Source organism: Podarcis vaucheri, assembly GCF_965113315.1.
Source record: "Podarcis vaucheri genome assembly, chromosome: 5".
Classification (NCBI taxonomy): domain Eukaryota; kingdom Metazoa; phylum Chordata; class Lepidosauria; order Squamata; family Lacertidae; genus Podarcis; species Podarcis vaucheri.
The window spans coordinates 79,376,648-79,389,412 of record NC_138763.1 but is presented as its reverse complement, the minus strand read 5'-3'; the positions used below and the strand labels follow the sequence as shown (position 1 = coordinate 79,389,412).

The window sequence follows — 12,765 nt, the reverse complement described above, 5'->3', positions numbered from 1 at the left end:
AAGAGGAGACAGCTTCTGATGCTGACAAGGAAATTAGCCCTCTGGTTGCTGAGTGGTGGGTGTTTTTTCTGAGCTGTAGCCCATGGAGTCTGAATTAAAAATAGGAGAAACAATACGGATGAACCGCGGCAATAACACACAGCCGGTGGTTGTGATACCAACAAGCATTTCAGAAGTTTGTTTATGTAGATATATGTGTCACACACTTTCTTAATATAATTAATGATTTTTAAAAAGCTCGCCAGGCTTTAACTCTCAGTTGTTATTATTGCTTCGAAGTTGTTCTACTGTATTTTGCTTTTGAAATGGTTGTAAGCCACCTTGCGGGTTTTTGAGGCCAAAATTATCGTAATAAATAAAATAAAATAAAAATAAAATATTTAAAGCCTGGAGGGAGGACTTGTATGTTACAATGACCCTTGCATTGCGCACTGTATCTCCCTCCCCCCTGCAGTGAGGTGCTTTTCTTTGCCTTTTCCTTATAGCAGTGACTTGCACGAGAGAAAGCAAAAGGGGTGTTCTGTTTGGGTGTTCTCTTTGCCTCCCCACCCATGCTATTATCACTGCATGATAGCAAGAGAGGGGGCAGGTATCATAGAAGCACTATCACTGGTCCCACAGCCTTCCATGTGCTGGGACTGAACTGCTTCAGGAAGGAACCTGCTGTACCCCTGAGGTCCTAAATCAGCCCTTTTTGTAATCTGTTTCATAATTGCAAACTGCTTGCAGAACACATTGGCAATTAAACAGTGTAGTAAATAGTTGTGGTGATGTGAGCCTGTTGCAAGAAAGAAGCCTCTGGGTGTGTAAGCTATATGAGTCAAGGCTCCATTCCTGCTTTTGTTGTTCATGCTTACATGTGTCTATAACAGTTGAATAGGACCGATCATATAACAATATTATTGTTATTGTTCTGTTATTATTATTGACTAGATGTTTGAGAAAATATTTCTTTTGGCCAGTCAAATGGATGAACAACTATCTGACTTTTAGAAGACATCTGTAGTTTTTAATGTTTGATGTTTTATCATATTTTTAATATTCTGTTGGGAGCTGCCCATTGTGGCTGGGGAAACCCAGCCAGATGGGCGGGGTATAAATTATTATTATTATTATTATTATTATTATTATTATTATTATTATTATTAACTTGGTTTGTGACACTCTCAAAACATAAATCACTGATGTGTTGTTTTAAAGAAACCATGTTAGAAATTCATGAAACACCTAAAACACTGTAAAAACCCCAAAATGGCACTGCAGTGCAAATAAATAAAAGTTCACTGTTTGTATCACAGGGGACAGGTAATGGGGGGAGAAACTTACCTTGACTCCTTTCAGTTTTGGCCAGGGGAACATAACAAAAAATGAGAAGGCAAGTCCCCACCCCCAGCCTCCCTCCAATTTAAGCCACTGTTGTGTAGTTCCTGACAGACATCTTGAAAAAAACAAGGTAATGCAGTGATGGAGATTATGTAGATACTCACCAGGGTGACATGGTAGAGAGAGCCAGAAAAGGGGGCAAAGTAGGTCCCTCAAACAGAGGGAGGGCACCAACACATGCTCCCCCAAAGCCTTCTAAAACAATAGCTAAAGGGGGAAGCACAAATCTGTGCTTCTCTGTAGTTTGAATGCTTCACTTAACTTGATTCTCCTACCTTTTTCATCAACATAGCAAAAATACTTGGTCTGTTTACAATGTTCTGGTTAGAATTTGTCAGCAATATTTTTGGAGTTTGGTGAGACGATAAGACTCTGAGCATGGGACCTAAGTGGAACACGTGGCAGAAGATAACATGGCGTGTTATCTTCTGACATTCTAGTATCAAAGGATCACTAGAATGCTGGGCATGCATATTGGTCCTTTTGTTGGAAGAGTATTTGCCAGTTATTAAAGACCCTGTTTGTGATGAGTCAGGGAAAGTCACTCTGGATACAGGATAAATAGAAGCGAGGAGTATTTCAGATAATGTCTTCTTCCATTATCTGTTATCTTCTAGCCAGAGCTGCCTTGATTAGAGCTTGCACCTATTCCTTTTTGCTTTTTGTAAAACTGTGTCGAGTCATTTTTAGGGCCCTGAGCAGTTTGCAAGGCTGGCATTGTTCAGATCCCTTGCTCCTAGAGAGCTGTTTCTTCATTGAGCCAGATTGCATGGCTGGGCAGCTGCTGATCGCCACACACTGCCTTCTTGCTGCTAGTCTTAAGAACTGAGGAATCTGCCATATAATGATCGACAGCATTGGTTGATCTAGCTCAGCATTGCTGATACTGAATGGTAGCTAGTCCCCAGGAGTCTTTCCCAGTCTTACCTGAAGCTTCTTCTACATGCAAAGCACATTCCTGCATTGCAGGGAGTTAGACTAGATCACTGTTTCCCAAATATGGGTCACCAGGTGTTTTTGGACTACAGTTACCACCATCCCTGAACACTGGTCCGGCTAGCTAGGGATGATGGTAGTTGTGGTCCAACAACAACTGGAGACCCAAGTTTGGGAAACCCTAGACTAGATGATTCTCGTGGTTCCTTCCAACTCTACAGTTCTATGATTCTATACTTTGCCACTGTGCAACTCTTTTGTCAGTAGTATTGTCAGTAATATATTGCCTGCAGCAGGTGGAATGTAGCAATGGCTGGAGCACCAAAGAGGTTGCTTACAAGGTCTTCCCTCCTTCATATAGCTACTATGGCCATTCAGGTTAAACTCTCCTCTAAAGGTCTCTTGAGGGCCATGTATCACTCTGTAGAGTAGACAAACATCTGGAGGATGTTTATTTATTTAGAAGCAGCAATGCTATTTCAAGATACAAGTTGTAGCAAAGTCTCCTCTTTGTGCAGGAATAAAGCAAAAAATAAAATAAAATTCAAAGTGCCAGCAAAAAAAGTTTTCACTTGGAATAAGTAAGAGAAGAAGTTTCACTTAGCAGGAAGACTTTTGATCAGCTTTCACATGTGAAATCAAGAGGTTGATATTTAGCTGAAAAGACTGAAGAAAAGGAAAGTGTGTGTGTGTGTGAAAGGAGGGGAGGATATTTGCTTCGCAGAATATAGGAAAATGTCACAGAGGCCAATTAAATATAGTAGTGAATTTTGTAAAAGGACTACAGTGACATTTGCTGAAAATAAGGTTTGAAGTCACTGCCAATCAGCTGACTGGCAGTGTCCGATTAAATTTCCTTTGCCCGATTAAATTTCCTTTGCAGGTACAGTTTGAAGCCAATCTGTGCCTTCAAAGAAAACAGTGGGTCACCTTACACCATAGTGATGTCAGGTGTCTGGCAGGTGGGTGGCCCTGCCTATGTATCAAAGGGGGTCACAGTATGGGAGGGGGGAGCTCAGGATGTCACGCATCAGCCAGCTCCTGTTCCTCACTCCTGCCTTATGGGACAATGAAAGCAGGCCACTAGACGGTAATTTGGACTGCTTGGGTCAAATTAAGATGTGTATCACTGCCCCAGCAGATCAACAATTTTGCCAGTTTTTAAATCCCTTTAGACCCCAAAATTAGATTTCTAGCTACCTTCCTTGCCATTGTGGCTGTATGCAGTGTGGGGAGTTTGTCTCGGTGCTAAATTTGGCCCTGAAGCCTAGGCAGCGTCTGCCGCTCTAGACATTCTGCACCTGCTGAAATCAATAGAATCACTCCCACAGGCACACGGTAGTCTGCATTCTTTCATCTGTGCTAAATTTAAAGGGCTGCAGCTTAAATAGAAAGCCAAGGTGGGACTTCAGAAGCAATCATCACTATATAGCTTTGTCCCCAAAGCTACTCAGTTGTCCTCCTTGGACTCGAGGCTGCAACAGATGCAACGACAGCAAAATCTTCTGCATGCTCACTGAACTCCAGAATATATCTCACAGACTTGGACTTGCAGATGACAACATCTGCTGGAGATGTTCTGCACCTCGGGGGACCGTAGTTCATATTTTATGGCCTTGGCCTGTCAGAGCTCCATTCTGGCAAGATGCAGAGCTGTGAATTAGCTCCCCACCACCACCCCACTGCCTTGATTCAGCTTTCATATTTTCTCCTTTTAACCTAAATTAAGGATATATGTCATTGACATTGAAGATTACACCATGTTGAAAAGTATGGAACACACAAGCTTCTATGATAGCTCCCCAAAACAGGTTAACATTGAGCTCGGCAACCATTGAAACCTGATTGGAGGAACTATTAGACTTGTCAGTCAAATAACAAATCCTACTGAATGGGTTCAGTCACAGGTTTGGGCTGTGCGTTGCTGAGGAGACTCCTTGGTGTTTGGCTACAGCGGCTTAGCATCCTTTCCCCTTAAAAGTCTTCAAACCAGCCTGGTGTACCATCTAGAGTCAACCTAGTGTTCTCCAGTTATTTTTGGACTCCAGACCCCACCATCCCTGATCATTGGCCACATTGGTTGGGCCTGATGGGAAGTGGAGCTCAACCACATTTGGAAGGCACCACGTTGGCTACCCCTGCTCTATAGTGAAAAGGTTTGGACTTAACAGATATGATCATAGCAATGCATTTAATGTCATCTTGTCTGAATTTTTAGAATTCTCTGAATCCTGATTCTTTCCGTGCCTGCGTATTTGGTGTGGCTTCACACACCAGCGCTTTCATCCTCTCCATTTCTTCCCCCTTATTCTGACTCTTCCTATCCATCTCTTTCTCCTCTTCGGAGCTTGCTGAGTTTCTCTTTCAGGAGTGGGGCAGAACATCCAACTGTTAACTTTTATTGGGAGGTTCATTTGTTTTGCACATTAGCATTGTCAGAAAAAATATCTAAAATGCGCAATATATATATCTTTTAAAAATGTTCCACTGTGGGTACAGTATCTTTCCTTAAAACTGGACAGGCCCAGGTTCCACTGAGAAGAACCGTATGGTCTTAATGTGCTCCATGATGTCTCCCTGCCCCCCAGGTTGGATCCTTGTAGTATATTAGTCATCTTACTACTCACTGCTCATCACAGTGATGTTTATTTGTCTAGTTCTGTTAGGCCATGAGTTAATTTATTAGGAAAGGATCACTTCATGTGCACAGATACAACTAATTCCGTGTCATTTTTGTTTTGTTTAATATTGTCCACATTAAACTGTTGAAGTTGCCAGCCTAACATCACAGCGAGCTTCCTGCTGCATTTCCGATAGCCACTTTGTACTGTCTTGATATCCCTCGAAGCTTTGTACGGTTAAAGGCGCTTAGATACTTCTGCTCCATCGAAAAGCACACTGTCACTACTCTAAGTTTGTCTGAAAGCCTCACATTACAATGCAAAGGTAAGAGAGGGACCATCTCTTCCTCAAATTTGCAGTGCTTCCAGAGAAAATGTTTTGTTCTTTGATAGGGGATAGAGATTTAGATAAGCTCACGTTCTTTAAAAGATTATATATAGTCTCTTGCCCAATCTGAGACTGCAGTCCTGAAACTCCTTGCAGATGTACAAAACCCACCAAGGGGTTATAAATGTCCAAGAATTGCAAGCCGTTGAAAGACATGCTCTTGGGAGAGGGATTGAAATGAAGCCGAGTGACACGTTTGTGGGAGAGTATCATTGCCTTGTATGTTAGACAAGAAGTGACATATCTATTACTGGGAAATCTAAAAGTTAGACAAGCAGGAAAATGGCATACCTTGCATATCCAGCTGGAGACTGCAATGAATATTGAAAGGTAATCATGATAATCATTAATCGTGTTTTGCTGAGAACTCCATTTTCATTTGTCTGGACTTTTGATGTTTTGAGTAGTGGGCATTTCTGTTTTCTGTGAGCATTTGTCCTGTCATCAAGTGAATCAAAGTGCAGCCTCTACGAACGTTTCGGTCTTGATTTTTCAAATCCAGTGCTGGTTGTAATCCAGGCTTTTAGCAAAAGCCTTTGAAGCTTATCCTGCCCCCCCCCACCCTGGTTTACGGCCCAGGGGGTCCTAATGACATTGCTCACCAAGGGGGCAGGGAATGGTTACCGCCTACTCTAAAGAGTAGAAACATACAGCTGAAATTTCTGCGTCTGCTGCTTTTGAAACTGCAGCATTGCTCTATGAAAATAGATCCAGTTTGGCAATGTGCAAAACAGTGTTCTTGCACTATAATGATACAATTTTTCTTAGTGTTTTATCCATGCTATTATATATTGATAAAGTCTGCATTGTAGCTAATCAATGCAGAGCAGTGGTTTAATTTGACAGCCGTAATGAAGCATTATTCCAACTCTTCATCATGAGCTTACTTGCTTGCCAGACTTGCAGGCAGTGAAATTCTTGTTTTGTTTTGTTTTGGACAGGGAAGGGGAAGGGTGAGTTTATTGTTGCCATCCTGTTCACTTCCCTATCATTCATTCTGCTTTTAGAAGTGCATCTCACTTGATTACTCGCATACCCTCCAACATTTCTCCAATGAAAATGGGGGTGTCCTATTCAATCCACTACTGCTACTAATATTTTTATTATTTATATCCAGACCATCTGACTGGGTTGCCCCAGCCACTCTGGGCAGCTTCCAACATATATAAAAATATCATAAAACTATACAGGGCTTCCTTCAGATGTCTTCTAAAGGTTGCATAATTAGTTATCTCCTTGATTCGGGGGTTGCATAACTCCATATCCTCCAACATTTCTCCGATGAAAATAGGGACGTCCTAAGAAAAAACAGGACATTCTGGGATCAAATCAGAAACCAGGAGGACTTCTGTAAATCTGTCTGTAAACAAGGGCACTTGGAGGGTCTGTATTCAACAGTTGGTGACTGGCAGGTCTTGTGCTCTTGCGCTTGGAACCTGTTTGCAGGTTTCTCGTAGGCATCTGAGGGCCACTGTGTGAAGAGGATGGACTGTGGCCTGATCGAGGTGACTCTTCTTTTGTTCTTATCTCCAGGTAGGGCTGAGGGAAAGCCTAAAAAACTTTAGAGAGCCTCTGACAAAGCAGATAAAACTACTGATAGGACCTGTTCTGACTTAGTATACGTGTTTCTCAGTAGTTATGGCTGTAGGCAGTTAGGATGCTGAGGTGAATGTGTTGCTTTTCCGCATGCTGAGGCATGTCATGCTTGTAAATAACATAAAAATTGGGTCTTAGAAGGCCTAAAAAGTTAATGGCTCCTGTCACCCTCTGTGGCTAGAGTGTTGGAATTGCTTGCAACTTCTCCTCACAGGAAGGCATATTTTACTCTGGAAAATCATTCATGTAACTGAAGCAAGTGACTGTGCTTATTGCAAATGGTTTGCGTTGGTGGATTAGAACCAGAGTGCGATGCTTTTCAGTTTCAAGCCCCCGTCAGTTTAATTCAGCCACTTATGCTTGCATTGTACACTGAATGTGTCTAGGCTTCCTCTTGAACTGGATTCTTTGTAGACAGAACCTTGATAAACAGAAAACTGAATCGTCTACAAATGATAATACTTGGCATTTAAAATAGCACGTTTCAAGTGGAGTTGGATGAATCTGTCAATTTCAGTTTCAGTTTCTCATTTTTACAGTCTGCAGTTTGCTTTATCGCTGCATGTGTTTGTGATTTTTATTTTTTTAAATATAAAAATCTTGGCATGAAAACATATGCACACCTTTGTGCACATTTCTCCCAACGTATGCATTTTTTTGCATACATTTCTCCCCTGATGGAATGCATTTTTGTACTTTATTTTCAATAATACAAGCATTTTCAAAAATAGATTCTCCACAAATATACCCAATTTTTTTAAAAAAAAATTGGGTTGGAGAAATGTATCACTGTAGTTGGAAAATTTTGAAGGAGAGCTGTGTTTCAATTTATGTATTGATTCAGGAGGAGCAAATTTAGCAGACTTGGGCGGTAAACAAATTTCTTCTCTACCCTTAGAATCATAGAATCATAGAATCATAGAATCATAGAGTTGGAAGAGACCACAAGGGCCATCGAGTCCAACCCCCTGCCAAGCAGGAAACACCATCAGAGCACTCCTGACATATGGTTGTCAAGCCTCTGCTTAAAGACCTCCAAAGTAGGAGACTCCACCACACTCCTTGGCAGCAAATTCCACTGTCGAACAGCTCTTACTGTCAGGAAGTTCTTCCGAATGTTTAGGTGGAATCTTCTTTCTTGTAGTTTGGATCCATTGCTCCGTGTCCGCTTCTCTGGAGCAGCAGAAAACAACCTTTCTCCCTCCTCTATGTGACATCCTTTTATATATTTGAACATGGCTATCATATCACCCCTTAACCTCCTCTTCTCCAGGCTAAACATGCCCAGCTCCCTTAGCCGTTCCTCATAAGGCATCGTTTCCAGGCCTTTGACCATTTTGGTTGCCCTCCTCTGGACACGTTCCAGTTTGTCAGTGTCCTTCTTGAATTGTGGTGCCCAGAACTGGACACAGTACTCCAGGTGTGGTCTGACCAGAGCAGAATACAGTGGCACTATTACTTCCCTTGATCTAGATGCTATACTCCTATTGATGCAGCCCAGAATTGCATTGGCTTTTTTAGCTGCCGCGTCACACTGTTGGCTCATGTCAAGTTTGTGGTCAACCAAGACTCCTAGATCCTTTTCACATGTACTGCTCTCAAGCCAGGTGTCACCCATCTTGTATTTGTGCCTCTCATTTTTTTTGCCCAAGTGCAATACTTTACATTTCTCCCTGTTAAAATTCATCTTGTTTGTTTTGGCCCAGTTCTCTAATCTGTCAAGGTCGTTTTGAAGTGTGATCCTGTCCTCTGGGGTGTTAGCCACCCCTCCCAGTTTGGTGTCATCTGCAAATTTGATCAGGATGCCCTTGAGTCCATCATCCAAGTCGTTGATAAAGATGTTGAATAAGACCGGGCCCAAGACAGAACCCTGTGGCACCCCACTAGTCACTCTTCTCCAGGATGAAGAGGAACCATTGATGAGCACCCTTTGGGTTCGGTCAGTCAGCCAGTTACAAATCCACTGAGTGGTAGCATAGTCAAGACCGCATTTTACCAGCTTCTTTACAAGAATATCATGGGGCACCTTGTCAAATGCCTTGCTGAAATCAAGGTAGGCTACATCCACTGCGTTCCCTTCATCTACCAGGCTTGTAATTCTGTCAAAAAACGAGATCAGGTTAGTCTGACATGTCTTATTTTTCAGAAATCCATGCTGACTATTGGTGATCACAGCATTCCTTTCTAGGTGCTCACAGACTGTTTGCTTAATGATCTGTTCCAGAATCTTCCCTGGTATTGATGTCAGACTGACTGGGCGGTAATTATTTGGGTCCTCTCTTTGCCCCTTTTTGAAAATAGGGACAACATTTGCCCTCCTCCAGTCTGCCGGGACTTCGCCTGTTCTCCAGGAATTCTCAAAGATGACTGCCAGTGGTTCTGAGATCACATCTGCCAGTTCTTTTAATACTCTTGGATGCAGTTCATCTGGCCCTGGAGACTTGAATACATCTAAACTAGCCAAATATTCTAGCCAAATATTTAATCTCTCTGAAGTTCTTCATACGCAATAACCCTTTAGGGTAGATAGTATTATTACCCTCATGCTGCCATTGACAGCGGCTTGCTTGCCTTATGAGTGCAAGCTGTGTTTTTCTAGTCACCAACTATTATTTTCCTGGTTCAACTAGTAAACCATCTGACAGGTAACCAGTACTGGACCTAGAAAAACCAGTACAAAAGGTTCCCACCTCTATTTAGGTTGGAGGATGGATGGTGGCTAACAGATTGAGGTTGAATCCTGACAAGACAGAAGTACTGTTTTGAGAGGACAGGGGGTGGGCTGGTGTGGAGGACTCCCTGGTCCTGAATGGGGTACCTGTGCCCCTGAAGGACCCGGTGCACAGCCTGGGAGCCATTTTGGTCTCACAGTTGTCCATGGAGGCGCAGGTTAATTCTGTATCCAGGGCAGCTGTCTACCAGCTCCACCTGGTACGCAGGCTGAGACCCTACCTGCCCGCGGACTGTCTCACCAGAGTGGTGCATGCTCTAGTTATCTCCTGCTTGGACTACTGCAATGCGCTCTACGTGGGGCTACCTTTGAAGGGGACTCGGAAACTACAACTAATCCAGAATGCAGCAGCTAGACTGGGGGCGGCCACCGAGACCTCATAACACCGGTCTTGAAAGATTTACATTGGCTCCCAGTACGTTTCCGAGCACAATTCAAAGTGCTGGTGCTGACCTTTAAAGCCCTAAATGGCCTCGGCCCAGTATACCTGAAGGAGTGTCTCCACCCGCATCATTCTGCCCGGACGCTGAGGTCCAGCGCCGAGGGCCTTCTGGTGGTTCCCTCATTGCGAGAAGCAAAGCTACAGGGAACCAGGCAGAGGGCCTTCTCGGTAGTGGCACCCGCCCTGAGGAACGCCCTCCCATCAGATGTCAAAGAGATAAACAACTACCTGACATTCAGAAGACATCTTAAGACAGGCCTGTTCAGGGAATTTTTAAATGTGTGACATCTTAGTTTATTTTTGATCTTTGTGGAAGCTGCCCAGAGTGGCTGGGGAAATCCAGCCACATGGGCAGGGTACAAATAAATTATTATTATTATTATTATTATTATTATTATTATTATTATTATTATTATATTTACCATAATCTGTATCCCGCCCATTCTCTGCTGCTCTCCAGATAAGTCAATACTGTATTGTTGAAACTTAAACTTTGGCATTTACCCATAGTCATCTTTGATTTAAGGGGGTGGGGGGAACCCTTATATCAGGCCTATTTAAAAGTAGGGGAGTTCTTTCAAACAAAAGTCGTTGATAGAAAGTAAGGCAGCATTCAGAAAAGTATCCATAAATCAGGTTGCCATGCATTGTAAGATCCTAATGGGTTTAGCAGAGGAACTTAATGTTCCAGCAATGACTGTTGTTGTTGGTTGTTGTTAAGTTATGAAAAATTGATATGTGCCAACGAAATGCGGGAGAGAGGAAAAAGCAAATGTAGTATAGATTTTCAGGAGAGGGAATAAAGGAATGATTGGTGCAGCCATCACAGTAGTGGAATAATGGAACAGAAATTTAAGGAGCACAGCCTCTTGAGGGTATAAGCAAATGGTGATCAATCAGCATTATGGGATTATAAAGGATAAATCTTTTCAGGCAGATATAATGTATTTTTGGAGTAGAAATGCAGATTTTACAGATGACAGGAATGGAGTAGCTATTATCATCACATCTAGGTATATTGGTATGTGCCACACAAATATTAATCATTTTTTTAGTGTGGTTGCCCAGAATTTTTCTCCCCTCGAGAGCTCATTTAGAAAAAAAACACTAAGATGTGCGCTTAAAATTGCATCCAAAGTTCTGATCCTCTGACTTGAAGCTGAAACTGAATCAACACTCCGCCCGCCTTTTTGTTTGCTATTGCCATGTATGCTGGAAACCAACTGAGCAAAACTGTTGACTAGGGAATTTCATGAAAATTGCTCCTGGTTACATTTTGGAATACTAAATGCCCTGCTTTGCACATCACAGCCAACCAAACTATGGCTTCCCGAGACCACAACTTGCAGGGCTTGCAACTGTTTTGTTCCTCCTCTTTGACTCCAGAGTCATGCTGAGTAAGTCCAGGTTAGCAAGGAATCTGAACCTGGGCTTGTGGTTAAACTCTGTCCTCACTAAGCATGAGCTGCAGCATAAAATAAAATATAAAAATATAAAAATATAAAAATATAAAAATATAAAAATATAAAAATATAAAAATATAAAAATATAAAAATATAAAAATATAAAAATATAAAAATATAAAATAATACAAATACAATGTGAAATAAATATGTTCCATACTATTAAAAGTACTACATTTTCCCAGTGTAATAAAAGGGTAAGAAAATATAGGCCTTAAAATAATGTTGAAGGGAAAGTTGGTATAATACCATGTGCTCAACCTCAAACACTGGCCTGCTTGGAATTATCCAAGGTGACAGAGGTGTTGGAGTAACTACATTTCCAGTTATTTTAGTTATCTTGTACTGACGATTTAAAATTTGTGAGAGACAATATGCCAGAGTGTTTGCATCTGAATATGGGACACAGAAGTCAAACCCTTGATCAGGGCTCAAATTTCACTTTTGTAGATAAACTTGAATATAGAAAGTGTGAGAAATTTGTCTTTTGTAAGCACTTGTATCACTTATTGGCTGGCTGTGGTTCCCCTGTTGCATATTTGTGCAATAGCAAACCCAGATTACCGTAGTTGTTTCCCAAAAGCCTTCAAGATAAAGCTTACCAGGCAGCCTTGGGCAGGTCACTGTATAACTATCTAACTTACCATATAGTCCAGTTGGCAGTTCCATACTCGTATTATGGAGATGGGAATAAATTGCACAGGCCTCCAAGTATTCTTCTCAGAAGGATGGGTTGTACTTGAACTTGTGGATTTCAAAGGTGCATGGTCTAAGCTTTCCTTTTCCAATGGCTTTGCACGTTGAGGACTGAACCTACAAAACCAAAATATGTGTGCAAAACTGAAAAGATTGAGCAACACTAACAGTATGAATACTTAAATTTGATTCCATCCTTGCTAGTTTGGGAAGGTTTCCTATGCAAATAGCGTGTATTCAGATCAGTATTTTTACATGGTTCTTCTTGAGCAGACTGAAGTTGAAAAGTTGCAATCTGTTCCTCTGATTTCTAAATCAAGTCATCTCTTTTTCTCTAGCTTCATTTGCAGTTCCAAGTTCACCAACTCTTCACTTTCAATAGTAAAACTGTCGCCTTCTTAGCTGTAATGTAAATGACACTGTGGAGTTGGAAATTTTGCTTTCAGCCAACCAACCGACCAAACAATGGATCAAACACAATAAAATTTGTTGGGCGGTTGATTGCTCTG

The 12,765-nt window shown here is 41.8% G+C and overlaps 1 protein-coding gene across 6 annotated transcripts in view; it reads left to right on the top strand.

Moving 5' to 3' along the window:
* GRID1 (glutamate ionotropic receptor delta type subunit 1) overlaps positions 1 to 12,765 on the top strand; it is a 722,825-nt gene that overhangs the window by 117,313 nt on the left and 592,747 nt on the right. The gene's annotated exons all lie outside the window — the stretch shown is intronic.